The sequence below is a fragment of the Peromyscus californicus genome, unplaced genomic scaffold (genome assembly GCF_007827085.1).
Source record: "Peromyscus californicus insignis strain IS unplaced genomic scaffold, ASM782708v3 Scaffold_27__1_contigs__length_724164, whole genome shotgun sequence".
NCBI lineage: Eukaryota > Metazoa > Chordata > Mammalia > Rodentia > Cricetidae > Peromyscus > Peromyscus californicus.
The window spans coordinates 252,576-272,322 of record NW_026294537.1 but is presented as its reverse complement, the minus strand read 5'-3'; the positions used below and the strand labels follow the sequence as shown (position 1 = coordinate 272,322).

The following is a 19,747-nucleotide window of genomic DNA, read 5'->3' as shown; positions in this document are numbered from 1 at the left end:
ATTAACCCTGACACAATTAGGTCCTTTTCATAGTTGTACCTCCAGTATAATATGAGTGCCTTACAATATTTACCCCAAGCAATATACACAATAAACAATTCACTCTATTCTGATATGAAGGCCGAAGCCATGTTCTACACACAAATCCTTCTCCTGTGACTGCAATAGATATTTGATTACAGGAAACAAAAAGGTAATTTTAAAACTCAGTGGTGAAACAGCCCATGAATTTAAGAATTTACTTGATTTTATCAAGAGTAAAGTAAGGTCATTGCTCTGGAGACCAATAAGCTAGAATGAAGGCCAACTGAGTCAATATAGGAAAAGAGAACTTGTGTCAGAAACATTTTCTAAAAGGCTGGATATAACAGTTGTTCTAGAATTAATATGCCTTCCTAAGGAGATTTCACTCAACACATTTAAATGATTAATAAACAAAAATTTCTTTATTAACACATTGCATCAAGCTCTGACTAATACTCAAACAGGAGCTAGCCTCAAACATATTTTGCATCCCATATATAATACCATCATTATGTCTTTTTAGGCTACAAGACCCAGGTTATAGTTTGTTCAATTTAAATAGGGACAGGAGACTGCAAGTACAAAGAAAATCTATTTTATAGATAATACATTATAATCTACACTTAAAAGATATGTTAATAATTTCAAAAGATGTATAATTTACTTTAATATTCACACATACAAAAGGCAGAGAACACAAATACAAAAAAAAATCAAGGAAAATCACCTATCAGCACTGTGAATGCTGCTCTTAGGTGAGCTATTTTAACCTCAGAATAAGGCTGCTTTTTGCCCCTGAGCATGCTGTTTCAGAGGTAGGCCACACAGTTGCTTCCATGCAGGACTAGAAAGAGTGCACTTTAATTAGCCATGCTACTGTCCACCTAAGGGCTGTGTCATCACTGTAGAGAATTCCATTTTAAGCTTTATTTTATCTATATAGGTGTTTGCCTCCAGGCATCTGTGCACAGTATCTGCAGAGGACAGAAGAAGGTATGAGATCACTTGGAACTGGAGTTACAAGAAATGGTTAGCTATCACATGATTTCTGTGAATGGAACCTGTGTCTTCTGTAACAATATCCAGTGCTCTTAACTACTAAGCTGTCATTCTAGGCAGCTTCTGTATTTAAAATTTACTTTAGTACAATTTAATTAAAATGCATTACATCAACTTCCCCCTTCCTTGTCCTCTGTCCATCCCTTCTCAAATTCTTCCCTTCCAATTTCTTCCTTGTTAATCATGTGTGAATATGTATGCTCAAACATATTCATAAGACCTGATGAGTCCATTTCTCTTTGTTGTTTATGGGATTTCAGGGCTGAGCATATTGTATTGGAAATGAAATAAGGAAGCTCATCTCTGCCTGAGGTTAATTCTCCCACCTACAGGAGAACTTTTTAATGAGCAACAAAGGTCTGACCCTTAGTGATCTAGGCTGCCTTGGATAGGAAACATTATCGAGGACAGAAAACATTATCAAAAATAGAAAACATGGGGTGGTAAATACCTCAGTCAACAATTTCTGGTGCCATGGCCCGGAAATTCTGGAGCTACGGGGAAGAATATGGGCACTCTCCAGAACAAATCACAGTCTCATTTGGTCCTGTGTTCTTCCCACCAGATCCCATTGACCATTCTCATTTTGGATGACTTTAAAACCTGAAATTCCTCCCTCCACATTCTACATATTATGATTACAACCCTAAGCCACCATATCTAGCCTAGGTTGCTTCAAATCCATTTAGTGAGGCATTAGAATGAAGGGATGAGTTACATGAACAATTATACTTAACTATATTAAAAAAAATACTTATCTCTGTGAGCCTGGGTTTTATCATCTGCAGAATAAGGAAAGAACTCTTCCCAGGTTATTGATGAGTTATAACAGACTCAATGATAAAGAATAACAAAATTTCTCATAGTTGGAAAAGAGGCAGAAAGGCTACATTTGATAGAAACCTTCTTCTGTTACTGGAGATAGATAGCCAGAACATATGCCCTGGCTACTCTAACTAGCCAGGGTCAGCTAATCTTCCTCAGTAAGCCAATTAAATGAACCAAGTTATCCATTGAGTAACATGCCCATTTATATTGCAGGCACTCTGGAAGCAAGGTGGACAGATCTCTCTGATGTCCTAGGACAGCAGAATCTATAGTGTGTGTTCCAGGCCAGCCAGGGAATCATAGTAATACTATTCTTTACAAAAAAAGAAAAGAGAAAAGGGAAAAAGCAAATTACTAATGAAAATTTAAAACATGATATTTATTCAAATTGACAAATTTGGAACAATAAAAGAAAATATAAGATAACTAATCCATCATTGGGGTCCTAAGAGGCTTAGCTAGAATTCAAAAGAAATGCAAAACTAAGTAATCTAATGAAGCCAGGTAACTAATTCTTCCCATCTTTAAAATCCTCCCACATTCTCATCTGGAGGATTCAAGTCTTTTCCCACAATGTGATGCTAAGTGAAAATAGAATTTAATGTGGTCCACTATTTCACTAGCTGTTAGCCAAAGGGAGAGAAATAAATGTCTTTTTAGAATATTCTTATTTCTACCAGGAACATAGTTTACAGGGTTTGACGGGGGGGGGGGGGGGGGGGGGGGGGGGGGCGGGGGCGGGGGGGGGGAATGAGAAGCTTTAAGGCCCAAGTGAGGAACACAAAGTTGGGGCCTACAGGAAATTGTCACTGACAGCTACATGTAGTTGTCAAAAAACAGGAAAGAGTAGAAGACCTGGAGTGCACTGATTTACTACAACTGAGTAGATACAGAGAGCAAAATAAAAACTAGCTTGTCCTCAGGTACACCCCAAGCATTCTTCACTGGTCATTTGATCATGAGATTTCACACCCAAAACTCCTTCCCTAATGATTTTTTCATACTCTACAGTGTTTTGTAAATACCTGATTGCCCCAGACTTAGAGTCACTTCTGTTTGAGTCTCAGGATCTCCTGACAATGTCATCTGAAGTCACCCCCATTCAGGGCTCCTAACTGAAAGTTTTACAAGCATCAAGAAAGCAGAATACCATCCCATTCAGACATGTCAGTCTTCATGCCTGCTATTTCCTCTTCTCTTCTTATAAGAGGTATAAACTCACCGGGCGGTGGTGGCGCACGCCTTTAATCCCAGCACTCGGGAGGCAGAGGCCGGCGGATCTCTGTGAGTTCGAGGCCAGCCTGGGCTACCAACTGAGTTCCAGGAAAGGCGCAAAGCTACACAGAGAAACCCTGTCTCGAAAAACCAAAAAAAAAAAAAAAAAAAAAAGAGGTATAAACTCCAGCATGGGTACATCTGACTATGGTGATATTTTATTTGTATTAAAATATTATTTGTATGTTAATAAATAAAGTTGCCCGGGGGTCAGAGCTATTAGCAAGCCATAGGAAACCAGGCCAGTGGTAGCGTACGCTTGTAATTCCAGCACTTGGTAGGCAGAGCTGGGTAAGTCTCTGTGTGTTCAGGGATACAGCCATTATTGGATACACATGCTTTTAATCTTAATACCAATCATGGAAAACCTGGAGGCCTATACAGACAGGCTGTGAGGAGGCGGTCATGTGGTTGGGTTTACAACCAATGAGAAGGCAGGACAGGAACTCTATATAAAGACTTTAACACAGGGGTAGCTCTGGTTCGCAGAGGTAGGACCACTGCAGGAGGAAGGGTAAGGTTTTAGCTCTTAGATCTGACTTCTTGGCTTTCTTCTTTGCATTGGTTCTGTGTTTATTATTTAATAAGAAGGTTGGATACATCTACATTTGGCGCCCAACGTGACAAGAATTCATTAAAACCGCTTGGCTTGGCTTGGCGGCAGGTCCGGTTTCCAGCCTGGGCGGCCCAGCTGCCTAGCTTGGGCCCAGGCCTGACTGACCCGCAGCTGGAGCTACTTGCAACTGCTACAAACAACTCAGACCTGCCCTGCTGAACAGGGCCCCTGCCTGTAAAGCCAAGGCTTGACTCGGCTCAAGCGGCTACACTTTCTCTCTCTCTCTCTCTCTCTCTCTCTCTCTCTGGATTCACACCTCGAACACCAGGTGGCTGTGAAATTCCCTGGGATTCTACTGTTCTACCCAGACTTGTTAAGTCAATTAACATATCTATTTAAAAGAGAATTTTTTTCTACATTAAAAAAAAAAATGGGCTTTATGTGTACATTGGAAGAAAATTGGGCTTTGTTTGAAATTTTAGGCACTCTGACAATGGAACAACTATATGAAAAGATTAATATTGATCGAATTATTCAGTTTATTACTTTTCTTATCCTCATTTTACTATTTAAAAAGATCGTCAACTTAAGTGCCAGGATAACAGTTTTAGAAAAACTTGTTAAACCGGTAAAAATGAATTATAGAGAAATTCAAATTCAGACAGAAGAAATAAATAGTGAAGTTGTTTCAAAATTGGATTGTAAGGTTACAGAAAGAAAGCCAGTTTTCACACAATCACCCTTAATTTATCCAGTAGCCATACAGCAGCTACCTGATGAAGAGAATGAACAAAATACTTGGGTTCCAGTTGAAATGTTAGACTTACGAAGATTTAAGGAGGCAATAGCATCTTATGGCATACACTCCCCATATGTAAAGCAAATGTTAAACACCTGGTCAACTTGTAATAGGATTCTACCAAAGGACTGGCGGGAATTGGCACAGGCTGTTCTTGAACCCGGACAAAATCTCCAGTGGAAAATGTGGTTCAGTAATGAGGCTAAAAATATAGAAAGACAATGGAGGGATAGCGGGATACAAGTCTGCCAGGATCAGCTTATTGGCGAAGGCCAATATGCTTCAGTACAAACACAATGTTCATATGATGTCCAAACCCTACTTCTATGTAAAACGGCAGCTTTGAATGCATGGGACAGAGTTGAAGAACCAGGAAAAAAAAACTGAGTCATTTACAAAGGTTATACAGGGCCCCAAAGAATCTTTCACAGATTTCTTACAAAGATTGACTTCAGCAGTACAAAAAATGGTCCCGAATTCAGAGGCTAGTCAGATAATAATTGAATCTTTAGCCTTTGAGAATGCAAATGCAGCGTGCAAAAGAATAATTAGGCCGTATAAAGGCAAGATCTGCACCTTTGGAAGATTGGATTAGAGATACAGTTAATGTAGAGGCTTATGACCATGATGATATGTGGGTAGGAAAAGCAATTTCAAAAGGTTTGAGCAATGTTAGATGTTTTGGATGTGGAAAGCAAGGACATTTGAAAAGGGATTGTAAACAGGTCATTCCTAGAAATAATGTTTCTTCAAGGAACACTGGCAACAGAATGCCCCTTCCTTCTGGAGTATGCAGAAGGTGTGGTAAGGGAAAACACTGGACCAACGAATGTAGATCAACAAGGGACAGACAGGGAAACCCTCTGCCTCGAGCTTCGGGAAACTCCCAGAGGGGCCTCAGGCAGGCCCCCACAGTAAATCCAGTTCAAACCTTTCCTGCAGTTGTAGAGGAAACCCCTACTCAAAGCAACTAAATAACCAAATGTCTATTGGAATAAATCATGTTAGTCGAGATGATGAAACAGAGAAAATAGGAAATACAGGAAAAAACATAAAGAAAATTTTTTGGCAAACTTCTATTAATGAACAAAGACCAAAACTAACAATAAAAATAAATGGTGTTTTGTTGTCTGGTCTGGTAGACACAGGTGCTGACATTACCATAATTGCACCAGAATTTTGGCATCCAACTTGGCCTCTTCAGGAGGTAAACATTCAACTCTTAGGAATTGGGACATTATCTAGAGTGAAACAAAGTGTAAGATGGCTTGAATGTATAGGTCCAGAAGGACAGAAAGGAAAATTAAAACCATATATGGCTAACATAGCTATGAACCTGTGGGGTCGAGACTTGTTACAACAATGGAATACTCAGATTAATATCCCTCCAATCTCAGAAACAAATCATAAATTAGTACATGTTTCTGAGAGAAATATTAAAAGATATTATTCTAATGAGTGCTCACCAGCCATCCATGTCATACAAGAACAGGGCACAACAACTGATAATCTTCCAAAAACATTAACAGCTCTACCTTTAAAATGGTCAACAGACAAGCCTGTATGGGTTCAGCAATGGCCTTTAACAACAGAGAAACTCCAGGCTTTACAAGAGCTGGTGGAAGAACAGTTAAATGCTCATCATATTGAAGAATCAACCAGCCCTTGGAATTCTCCTGTATTTGTTATAAAAAAAAAAATCTGGTAAATGGAGAATGGTAACAGACCTTAGAGCAATTAACAAAGTAATTCAGCCAATGGGCTCTTTACAATCTGGAATTCCTTTACCTACTCTGTTACCAAAAGGCTGGCCTCTCATAGTTATTGATTTAAAAGACTGTTTCTTTTCAATACCCTTACAAGAAAAAGACAGAGAAAGATTTGCTTTCACAGTGCCTACTTATAATAATTCTCAACCGGTTAAAAGATTTCAATGGAGGGTTCTCCCACAGGGAATGTTGAATAGCCCAACTTTGTGCCAATATTTTGTAAAACAGCCATTAGAAGTGGTACGTAAAAAATTTCCTAAATCTATAATTTATCATTATATGGATGACATTTTATTAGCTGATTCAAATGCAGATACTTTAGAAAGAATGTTTGAAAAAGTAAAGAAAATTTTGCCTTGCTGGGGATTACAAATTGCTTTAGAAAAGGTACAAAGAGGAGATTCTATTAATTATTTAGGATATAAAATAGAACTTCAAAAAATTAGACCTCAAAAAGTGCAAATTAGGAGAGATCGACTACAGACTCTTAATGACTTTCAAAGATTATTTGGAGACATTTCTCATCTAAGAACTATTGTTGGGGTAAAAAATGATGAACTGCATAATTTGTTCAAAACCTTAGAAGGTGATAAGGACTTAAATAGTCCAAGAGAATTATCACCTGAAGCTGAGAAAGAATTGACCTTGGTAGAAAAGAAAGTACATGAAGGGCACATAGATCGTATTGATCCAAAGCTGGATTGCATTTTGGTTATTTTACCTTCTAGGCATTCCCCAACAGGAATATTAATGCAAAGGGAAGATATTATATTGGAATGGATATTTTTACCAAATAAACCAAATAAAAAATTAAAAACTTATGTGGAAAAAATCTCTGACTTGATTTGGAAAGGAAAATTGAGACTTCGTCAATTAGCAGGAATAGACCCAGCAGAAATTGTCATACCTTTAACTAAGGAGGACATTGAAAAATTATGGATAGAAAATGAAGCTTGGCAAAAAAGCTTGTAGTAATTTTTTGGGTGAAATTAACAGCAAATATCCTAAAAGCAATAGAATTGATCTTATAAAGAGAGCTGATTGGATCTTGCCTCGAATTGTGAGGAAAAAACCCATATCTGGAGTTCACACATTTTATACAGATGCCAACAAACAAGGAAAGGCAGGTTACAAATCAGAAGATTTAAGTAAAGTGGTTCAAAGTCCTTATAATTCAGTTCAAAAATCAGGAATTGTATGCTATTCTGTTGGTATTAATGGATTTTTTCAGAACCTCTCAATATAGTAACTGACTCTCAGTATGCTGAAAGAGTAGTATTACATATTGAGGACTGCAGAATTTATCCACGATGCTTCAGAATTAACTTCATTATTTATTCAAATTACAAGATACAATCAGAAAAAGGAGTCATCCTTTATATATAACTCACATCCGATCCCATACTGGTCTGCCAGGCCCTCTAGCACAAGGCAATGATGAGATTGATAAATTATTGATAGGAAATGTGCTGGAGGCCTCAGAATTTCATAAAAAATATCATGTAAATAGTAAAAGTTTAAAAAAGGATTTTTCCATAACCTGGCAACAAGCCAAAGAAATAGTAAAGAAATGTCCTACTTGTTCCTTCTACAATCAAACACCATTACCAGCAGGATGTAACCCAAAGGGTACTCAGAGGAATGAATTCTGGCAGATGGACGTGTTTCACTTTGCAGAATTTGGAAAACTGAAATATGTATACCACACTATCGATACTTATTCAGGATTTCAATGGGCAACTGCTTTGAGTTCTGAAAAAGCTGATTCTGTAATCACTCATTTGCTAGAAGTTATGGCCATTATGGGTATACCTGCACAAATCAAAACTGATAATGCTCCATCATATGTCTCTGTTAAAATGAAACAGTTTTTTGCTTATTATAATATAAACCATGATACAGGTATACCACATAATCCTACAGGTCAAGCAGTTATAGAAAGATCAAACAGAACTCTAAAGGATATGCTAAATAAACAAAAAGGAGTAACAAAAACCCCCAGAAATAGACTACATAATGCTCTATTAACTTTGAATTTTCTCAATGCCAATGAGAAAGGAACAACAGCTGCAGAGAGACATTGGATAATAGAAAAAACTACAGAATTAAATCAACCTATATACTTTAAGGATGTGCTGACCTCAGAATGGAAACCAGGATATGTGTTACATTGGGGACGAGGTTTTGCTTTCGTTTCTACAGGAGAAGATAAGCTGTGGGTACCATCAAAATTGATAAAGGTTCGATTTGAACAAGAGAGACCTCTTAATTAGAGGAGGTGATAGTTCATCAACTATCGTAAACATCCAATTTAAACTAACTTACACCAGTAACACATGCCTTTTCATTTAATCAGATAACTTGTCAAAAAGGAACATCCCCAAAAAACCTTGGGGAAAGGTTTTTGTTTTTGTCTTTTAGGAGAATGAAGGTTAACGAATTTGAAGAACACTGGACAAATGAGACAACTGAAGAAAAGGAACAAATCATCTATCCTAAGAAACAGAGTGAAATGGCGTATGGGTATGTTATCTAAAAAAAATTTTATGTCTTCCTAAATGTTTGTTTCTGCTTTTCTTTAAAGATTTAACACTATTTAACTTCTAATAGTCCCAGTTCAATTAAAATTTAAAGCTGACTTTGGAGTTGGAGAATGGCTCTCTCCTTCTTTAAACTCAAGCATGTTGTTAAAAGGAAAATGCAAACTCCCTGTATCATGCCAGAAGAAAAGAGCCATCTTCTGCTATGGGACAGGAGAAAAGCCAAATTAATTAAGGGACTATTCTATTACGAATCTCAACTTTTTGATTCTATTCTGATTCTTTAAACTTTTCTTAAAGTATGAATTTTATATCAAAATTTACAAGATCAATATATATAAATATATATACATTTTAAACTTTGTTAAGATATAAGTGGTCATATAGAGTACTAACTAATTCTAAAAAGTTGCATATATAGTCTTTGTGTTCGAGTCTCTTATCAGCTTTTTGCAGGAAATCACGGTTTGGCCTAACATCAACTGAAGTCTCCAGGAAGAAGATGGGGCCCCACAACAACAACAATTCCACGTGGACAATAATAACATCACTAAGCTGACAGACATCATCTACAGATCAGCTTTGAACTACAAAGTGCTCAGAGCAATTTTGAGAAGAGCTAGCTGAGATGATCCAGTCTCAAAGACTACTTGAATAAGGATTTGAGATAAACCCTGAATTTTGGCATTATACACAGACTGGATAACGAAGGATATATTTACCTTTCCTAGAATTTGACAATTAACCTAAAATTTTTCTTTCAGGATAAAGATACCTTCGCCCATACCCAGCAGGAAGCAATTTCAAGAATACGACGCCCACATTCCCAAAGAGGTGGTGTGGGGCGGTTGGTTTTTTTTGGTCTTTTAATGGGTTTTGGGTCTGGGATAATTTTCATTGATTAGGGGGGTTGGTTACAAGTTGTTGTCAAGGGTTAGGAAAAAGGCTAAGCAAAGGAGATTAGATTTAAGGTTCTTATTAGAAAGAAAGAAAGAAAAGAAAAATGTAAATACTTTACATTGGATTGGATTGTTTTATATTGTATACAAATTATATATATTGAAATTGATATTGTTAGAAAATGTTATATATATTTTTCTAATTGTACCTTTCATCTAACAATGTAATGCAATTTTCTGATCCTTGAATGTTATTACCAACTATTAGGATATAAAGAAATGAAAGTTAGTAGTTAGATATTATAATAGAACTTGTAGTTATATTAGGTATGTTTTCAAGATTGAGTAGATATATTTTAGATAGACAGGTTATCTTCAAACCCTTCAGAGATCTACAGAATATGGCATTTAAAATGTTTTAATAACTTAGAAAATTTTTCTTTTTTGTTATGACTATGAGACATGTCGGCTCCTGGCAGTACCAATCTACTTCAGAGAAAATATGGGCATTGAAGAAACTGCATATGGAGTTAACTTTCATTGTGACAAAAGTTAGCCACTGGACAACAAAGTATCCTCGAATCAACAGGACAAAATGGACAGACAGGACATAAAACAAAGGATTACTGATTCTTGCCAAAACAAGTGTGGTTATGGCTTTATCAAAAGGCATCTTCAGAGGCCAGGACAATATGGCACCATCCCTGAAGTGGCCTTCGCAATTCAAAAAAGGTACAGTGCCCTTTTCTTCGAAGGCAGCTGAACAGGCAGTGGGCCAATGGCCTCTGATGTGCAATGGAACAGCAGCTGAAACAGTTATTCTTGAAGAGTAACTAAGCTCACGCCTCTCAATAGTAGACTGGCATTTGATGGAGGGATATGGAGAAGAATGGGATGCTGAGATGAAGCCATATATACACAGCCAAGAAGAATGGACAGCTGAATTAAAAAACCATCAACAATTTCCAGAATTTAAAATCCTGAATCATGACATGACACTAGCGGAATTCAGGTGTTTCTGGTACATGGACTACTCTCACTCAATGTGAGGTTGAACTGTTGACCTTGTGTACATCCTACTTCACAAATGAGTCTGTCAGATATGCTAAGCCTATAGGCTGAAGATGATGCCCCAGCACTTCGGAGAAACCTCAGGTGACTGTCCAGACAGCTGTCTGTTTCTGTCAACTCACAAATTTTTTGGAAGTTGCTTATGTGCACTTCCTGTTTTTATTTTTGTTAGCTAATATTATTTCCTTCTTGGGTCTCTGAGGGAGTTGAAGATTAGTTAGTTATAGTTGAAGTTTAGTTAGTTATAGTTGAAGATTAATTAGGATACATTTTGGACTTACCAAAATAGGATAGATAATGAAATTATTTTCTCTGAATTTGTCAAATACAAATGGGCTAGACATTGTTTAGGTATTTATTACTTGTATATATTGTATATAGTTATTGTACTTTTGTATATAGTTTTTCTTATATTAGTTATAAGCTTTTTCTTTTTTTTCCTTTTTATTAAAATAGAAAAGGGGAAATATGGTGATATTTTATTTGTATTAAAATATTATTTGTATGTTAATAAATAAAGTTGCCCGGGGGTCAGAGCTATTAGCAAGCCATAGGAAACCAGGCCAGTGGTAGCGTACGCTTGTAATTCCAGCACTTGGTAGGCAGAGCTGGGTAAGTCTCTGTGTGTTCAGGGATACAGCCATTATTGGATACACATGCTTTTAATCTTAATACCAATCATGGAAAACCTGGAGGCCTATACAGACAGGCTGTGAGGAGGCGGTCATGTGGTTGGGTTTACAACCAATGAGAAGGCAGGACAGGAACTCTATATAAAGACTTTAACACAGGGGTAGCTCTGGTTCGGAGAGGTAGGACCACCGCAGGAGGAAGGGTAAGGTTTTAGCTCTTAGCTCTGACCTCTTGGCTTTCTTCTTTGCATTGGTTCTGTGTTTATTATTTAATAAGAAGGTTGGATACATCTACATCTGACAATTGTCCCTGTGGGCTCACATTGCTCCTCTATTTTTGGCATTGGAGATAAACTCAAGTCTTGTGGCCTTGATCCAGAAGTCAGACACTTTTTAAGACTTGTATTGTCAATGACATTCTTGATTATTTTTTGTATTTGTCTCTCATTTTGTGAAGATTTGGGCTTGGAAACTTCTTTAAGAACCATGTCTAAGTTAGTTTTGGAAGCCATCAATCTTGTATTTCTTTTGGGTGATTAGAGTTGAGGTAAAGATGAAATCAGGATCATCCATTCACACCTTACTGCTGTAATGACATGTTCATGGGGCTGAATAGATGGCTCAACACCACAGAATATTGACTGCTCATTCCCATCCCCCAAAAGACAGCTCAGTACTGTCTGTAACTATAGGCAGCTGGGATCACACACTCTCTTATGACTTCAACTGGTACCTGGAATGCACTTGATATACACTGGCTACACTTACACAGCTAAATTTTATTTCTTTTGAAAATAACATACATGAAGAAAACCATTTTTAAAATATGGAATCACATGTATATCTGCCTTTTTACCTTTTGTATATCTTCTAAATTAGGAAGCCCAAAGGATACATCAAACCCCCTGGACCTAGAAATACAGATAGTACTGAGGCATCTGATGTGGACACTAGGAACCAAACTTGGGTGTGCAAGAGGAGAATGACTATTCAGTAAACTCTCCAGCTCTCAAATATCATAATAAAACATTCTGTCTTCTATCACTTGAAGGTCATGAAAGTCCTATCTCGATGGCTGTCAAAGGATTCAATGGCTTTCTATCCCTCTGTGAATGGACTCTCTACTTTGCTTTTTATTTTAATTATTAACATAATTCTCTTGATGTGAGTAAAGATAACAAACCTGATTTGTTGAAACCAGTCAGTGTCGAGTCAGATTATATAAGAAAAGTTCTAATGCCGGGCAGTGGTGGCACACGCCTTTAATCCCAGCACTCGAGAGGCAGAGCCAGGCAGATCTCTGTGAGTTTGAGGCCAGCCTGGGCTACCAAGTGAGTCCCAGGAAAGGCGCAAAGCTACACAGAGAAACCCTGTCTAGAAAAACCAAGAAAAAAAAATAAAAGTTCTATAGTTCAATATACGCCTTTTCTTTTTTGGAATTTTTTGAGACAGGTAACTCTACATAGCCATGGCTGTCCAGGAACTCACTGTTTGAACTAAGCTGACCTCAAACCTCAAACTCAAAGAGATTGGACTCTCACTGTCTTGCAAGTTCTGGGATTATAGGCATGTACCTCTAAGCCCAGCTAAGATGTGTTTTTTAAATGACCTATCTTCAAATCAGAGAATTAAAGGGCAAAATAAGATTTTAAAAGACACCATCGGTGTTCTGTTGAACAGTAATAATTCCTGGAATTTTGTAATAATAATACAAAATTGGATATCATTTCATATATTCTCAATAACTGGGTTATTTATTTTGTAAAGTTTATCCATTTAAAAATAACTGAACCATGTTTGTGTGTATATAACTGTGCCATCATGTGTATGTTGCAGTGAGAGGACAACATAAAGGTGTCTACTATCTACTTCTCTTATTTGAGTTCTGAAGATGAAACCCAGAGAGTCATTTGCCTGCAAGTGACCTCAATTACACTTATTTGGGTTTAAAAATTATTTATGTATGTGCTGGTGTGAGAGTGTACATATGTCATAGCCTGAGTATAAAAATAAGTAAACAATTTGTTGGAGAAATTTGAGTCTTCCAGAGAATGAACTTGGGTCATTAGGCTCAGCAGCAATTATACCACTGAGACAATTCTATGGCATCAGATTGTGGTTCTGTGAAAGTGTTATGAACAAGCATTTAATCCTCAAGGGAAAAAATACATTCCTTAAAAAGGAAACAAAAGAGATAGCAGTATATCATGTCCATTTGCAAATAGGATCTATTATTCAAAATTGTCCTGTTTTCCTCTATTATTAGATGACAATATGTTTACAATCTGAAAAGAAGGTTATATTTTACTGATGTAATATTTCAACTAATTTTATTTTAGGACCAGTAAGACAATTGAGAAATGTCTGTGCAAGTCTGGGACCTGACCTTGATGACCATATGAAGACCCCACGAAGTTGCCTTCTGGTCTCCCCATATCTGTCATGACCTAAAAACCCATATTCACATTACACATACACAACAGAAATGTTTTCTGTTTGTTTTATTTTGTTTTTAATAAATCTCACTGCCATTATATTATCTGGCATCTCTAGATAATCCCTGGAAGGCAGTACTTCAAGATGAAGTGTCAAATGGGAAATTAATGAGGACATGAAGAAACATAGAACTTCAAATACTATATACATATACATAGCACATCAAGCTATGTTGTAAATTATTGGTGTGGAAAACATGGTGAACATTGCTGCTTGACAAAGTTCCAGCATTTTGATATTATAGACTGATCACACTTTTCCAGCACTTTTTACTTTCATTTTTAGTGATATTCATTATTAATGACTTTCCCTCTAAGATATTTGGTGACGGTTTTGGTAAAGAATAAAAGTGTGTACACTGGTAGACTCTCTACACAAAATAATTCTTTGGAAAAAAAATCCCTGTCACCAGGTGGTGGTGGTGCACGCCTTTAATCCCAGCACTCAGGAAGCAAAGCCAAGCAGACCTCTGTGTGTTTGAGGCCAGCCTGGTCTACTGAGCAAGATTCAGGACAGGCACCAAACTACACAGAATAACCCTGTCTCAAAAAAAACAAAACAAAACAAAAAAAATCCCTGTCACCTTGGAACCAGGAATTCCATTGTGCCCTCCTAGTTACACCAAGAACAGGAAAGTTAAAGATTTACTAGACACACTTGATCCCAAAGATGAAATGCCCACTGCTCAGATCCAGAGTCTGAGTTAATTAAGGGTAAGGATTGAGTTAATAAATATAGAGAAATTAGAATGGTATGATTTAATGGGAAAGAGTAAGACATCAGGACCTTGCCTTTGGGGATCATTACAAGGGGAACAGGCCCTTATAGTAAGACTATGAAATTGTAGTATAGTGTATGTTCTGCAGAAGAAGTCATTTTCCCAAGATCAGTCATTTGGATAAGGGTCTCCATTCCCTCTGGGGCTTGAGGAAAGTTCCCAGTTGCTAAAGCAGTCATTTTCCTTACTATGACAAGAGAAACTTGGGTACTTTCATTAACATATGGCTGGCGCTGAAGGTCAAGGTCAAGTTTAGCTTATTTAACCCATGATTTCAAACCACACACAAGCTCACAAGCCCTTTTTTCTCCTGTTTAATCATACATGAAACTAGAAAGTATAAAAGGTGTCTCTTTTTTCAATGAAACACTGCTGGCAGTCATCTGGTTCACCTTCATATCATGTCAGTCTCCTCCTTCTCTCTCACCCCTGCTGAATCCACAAATCAGCTTTAGGATCAGAACCCCCTCTCCCCAAGCAGATCTCCAGCAAAATTTACAATTCATTGCTGGTTATACTACACTATTACATCTCTACAAAACAGATAAAAATGATGCTTTGAATATAAACATGAGGTATTTAAAGTTTCTTATATTTTCTTCTATTAGGCATTTTAATGCCAACATGGTTGAAACATGTTGATAAAACAGCACACACTGGGGGTACATCATCTACCATTGGACTTGTACTCAGGAAGATGACATAAGGACTGTGGGTTCAAATGAATTACTGACTAAATATGGATATCCAAGCCAGGCTGAAAAACAAACAACATCAAGGGAATTATGCAAACCAATACCAGGAACAATCTCTCAGAGACACAGCAGGTTTTGGCTATTATGAATAAAGCAGCTATGAACATAGTTGAGTGATTGTTCTTGGGGCAAGATGGAGGAGTGCCTTTGGGGTATATGCCCGAGAGTGTTATAGATAGATCTGGGGATAGATCAGTTCTCCGTTCTCTCAGGAAACACCATAATGACTTCAAAGCTGTACAAGTTTGCACTTCCAGAAGCAATGGATGAGTGTTCTCCTTACTCTACACCCATGCCAGCATGATATGTTTCTTGTGTTATTGATGTTAGATATTATGACAGGTATAAGATAAATCTCAAAATAGTTTTTATTTGCACATTCTTGATGGCTAAGGATGTTGAACATTTCTTTAAATGTTTCTCAGCCATTTTAGATTCTTCTGTTAAGAATTCTGTGTTTAGATCTGTACCCCATTTATATTGGATTATTTGGTTTGTTCATATCTAGTTTCCTGAGTTCTTTATTATCCTGAGCAAAGCAACTGAGAACCACATAGGCACACATGATATGTACTCACTTATATGTGGATATTAGCTGTTAAGTAAATAATAATCACAGTATAATCCACAAACCCACAAAGGCTACATAACAAGGAAAGCTGTAGAGAGGGATGTACAGATCTCCCTAGAAAGAGGAAATAGAACTTATTTTGTTGGTGGATGGGGGGCAGGAGCAGGAATCATCAGGTGAGGAAGGGAAGAACAGAGGAAGAGAATACAGGGAGACCTATTTAGAAGAGGGGAGATTTTATGGGCCAATGTGGAAATTTAGTTAAGTAGAAACATCCAAGAAACTGAGAATACAGAACCTGAACTGGCCAGCTTCTGTAACCACACAAGGATCTCAGTGGTGGGACTGGGACACCCACCCAGCAACAAAATCTTTGACCTACACTGGTCCTGTCTGCAAGGTATGCTGGGGCAATAGCAGCTCAAAGCTTGTGTAATGGCCAACCAATGACTGGTGTAATTTGTGGCTCAGGCCACAAGAGGGAGCCCATGCCCAACATTTTCTGGATGAACAGGAACTGGAAGTTGAATGGCTCAGAGAATTAGGGAAGAACCAAATACAACCTGCCAAAAAGAAAAAAGTCAATGAAATGATTCCTAACTATATTCTCCTATAATCAGAGAATGATGCCTACCCAACTGTCATCAGAGGAGCTTCTTTGGGCAGCTGACTGGAACAGAAGCAAAGATCCTAATAAAATGTTAGCTGGAGTACTGGGAACCCTGCTAAAGATGGGAGGAGGAGGTATTGTAGGAGCCAGGAGGGTCAAGAACACAAGAAAAACATAGCGCACAGAATCTTAGCAGGCATCATAGTGGCTCACAGAACCTGAAGCAGCAATTATGGTGCCTCCAAAGATCTGTGGCAGGTCTTGTGCATATATTTTATGGTTGTGTAGCTTGGTGTTTTTATAGGACTCCTAACAGTGTGTGTAAGGGGGTGTCTCTGACTCTTTTCCTTGCTCTTGGGACACTCTACTATAGCTATCTTAGAAAAGGGTCAGATTGGGGGTTAGCAGGCCCTGGGAAACCCACCAGAGGATGTGCTACTCCTAGACTCAGAAAATTAAGAGCCACATAATAAATGAGTTCCTGATATTTCCTGCCATAAACTAAGGATATGATAGATCATATACCATAGTTGCTAGAGGGAACAAGCTTCCTACAAATAAGAAATGGGATATCCAATTGTCAGAGAAAATATGTCTGCTCAACACCTGCCCAACACCATGCATACCTGAAGTATTTGGTAGCTCAGAATTTCTTTACTCCTCTGGAACTACACTTCCCTAAATCAGGTCAACCTTATATTAGAAATTTAAAAACATTCCAATCACATATTTCTGAAGGATGATCCCCACCATTTTTTTTCTACCAGTTTCTAAACTATTTGTAACATTTATAAGACAAACCTGAAAGTGAAATGCAATGCACAGAATTTCCAGAAACCAGACCTTCAGTTTTCAAATTTGTCTTCCCATTGCACATCAAAATAATGCCTGTGTGTGCACACTGGACACATGTATTACAAGCATTATGCCCTTCCATAGCCAGGGTGACAGAGTCCCCTCCTCCCCAGGGAATCCACATCCAAGAAGGCTCAGAAGAGAAGGATCATAGCCTAGGTAACCAAATCAACCAAGAGAATTACATTCTGACTCATGGTTCCTTCCAATCTCAGCAGCTCTGACAGCTTAGTAGAAGTGCTCCTCCATGTTTGGAGTCAGTGGCCCCGACATTTCCCCTGAGAAGGCTTGTGGTCTCCCTCAAAGCTACTTACATCAGAACCAGAGGAGAATCCTGGAAAGAACCTGCAACCTACCTCCCACTGCTACTGCTAATTCTGAGAATCCCACATTAGCTAAACTCACCCAGCTGAGCATCAGGACTTTAGCAGCTCCCCTACTGGGTGATCAAATGACTCAGACAACACAGTCCTTTCCAGCTCTGCCCTTCCACCCTAAAGGCAGACAGGGTCCTAATCTGGAGAATTTGTATTTTAGTAGAAATAGTTCCAACCTCCCAGAGCACTTTCTGTTCCTCTTCCAAGAAATATGGTCTTTAGGTGAACATCCTATTGCAACTCATTGCCTCATAGCTGGGAAGACCTGCAGCCAAACACAGGTCACATTCAAACAGTATACAGTAACTGTTGTTATGGTGTAATTGTTGTTAAAGCAAAAAGAGGCCACCAATAAGAAAATAACAAGGGATCAAGAAAGGGCTTGAAGACAGGAAAGAGACTGTGGACATGAAGTAGCTATAATCTCAAAGAATTATTTTGAAAAGTTGGAACAGGATGCATGGCCATGAACTCAAAAGACTAGGGATTTGTATGAGAGCACACCAAGGATTACACACACCTTTTCTCTCTGGCTATACATCTTAAACTAGGAAAATTAGTACTGTTAGTCAGGGCCACAACATTTTACCCAGATATTCAATTTTGGTTGAACTAATACAATGGCAGTAATTTCGTTTCACAATATAGTCAGTCCTTTATCCAGATTTTTTTAATTCCCTTGTCTATGGATCCTAACAGGTGACCAGTCAGGACATTTATGAATCATGTAAAATTGATTACCTGACCTCATATTGCTTATCTCAACTGCTGTCACATCAGAAAAGACCTCACCCTCCTGCATGTCCCTCCCTTTCTGCACTGTCACTGCTTCAGCTTCAGTGTTGGTCAGTGAACTCAATCCTTGCACAGGTCCCTTTTCATTTGTAAGTGCTCAATAAAAGACAGAGATATTGGAGACTATTCATTTACTGGTCCAATTTTCCTTCTCACTGACTAGTCGAGGACCAGCAGTAAAGCATTCTTTCATCCTTCTTTCTGCCTCTCCATTTCTGCACTGTCACACTACACCAGATTCAAAGTTGTTCAATAAACTGGATTTTTGCAAAGGTCTCTCTTCTTTTTCATGTCCCCAATAAAAGCCAAAGAGGTTGGAAGTCACCCATTAACTTGTCTATTTTTCCTTCTCACTGCTGGTCAAGGACCAGTCTGGAAGGAGTTGCAGGACTGTCTTCTCAGCAATGGTCAGCAGAGGCATGGTTAAGTGTTCAAAGCTATTCGCAATTACATAGCACAAGGCAAGCCTAAGCTACAGGAGACATTACACAGTTATAAATAATCAACAGAACTTGACAAAATGCAATGATATTTTTAATGACTGAGAAACACTGGAGAAAAGAAATAGAAACTAGAGCAGCAATGCATTTAAATAAACTGAATTTTTTTAAAAAGATAACAATAATTCACTTTATAAAATAAAAACATAATAATTCATTCTTTAGATAAAAAATGTAACTATAATGACATTGGAAAAAACTAGGCCCTACCTTATTAGAGGGAATGCCATATATGAGAGGTGGATTGACCTTTCCCCAAGGCACATGTTGGCTGCCGAGATCAGTAACCTGACACACAAGAAAAGTTACAGTCAAATGGCTATTTCTCAATCTTCTGTGTTGACTTAATAGTGTCAAGCAGGATTGAATACATCTGCATTGGAGAGTTCCCTAATTGAAAATACAATATTTTTTTGGCTCAAGTTAACAATTATAAACTGTACACACACCAACCTGGTTTGTGTTCATTCATGTAACATTGATTAAAATAGGCTGAGAAATTATATTATCATTCCTCCTCCCACAATCAGGTTCATTTTTATGATGACTCCAGCAGTT

The 19,747-nt window shown here is 37.9% G+C and overlaps 1 long non-coding RNA gene across 1 annotated transcript in view; it reads left to right on the top strand.

The window, feature by feature from the left end:
- Positions 1–13,988, top strand: part of LOC128120194 (uncharacterized) — a 110,536-nt gene extending 96,548 nt beyond the window's left edge. The window contains exon 2 of the long non-coding RNA XR_008221799.1: positions 13,792–13,988. This is a non-coding gene — a long non-coding RNA (uncharacterized LOC128120194). The remainder of the gene's footprint in view (positions 1–13,791) is intronic.
- Positions 13,989–19,747: the final 5,759 nt, after the last annotated feature.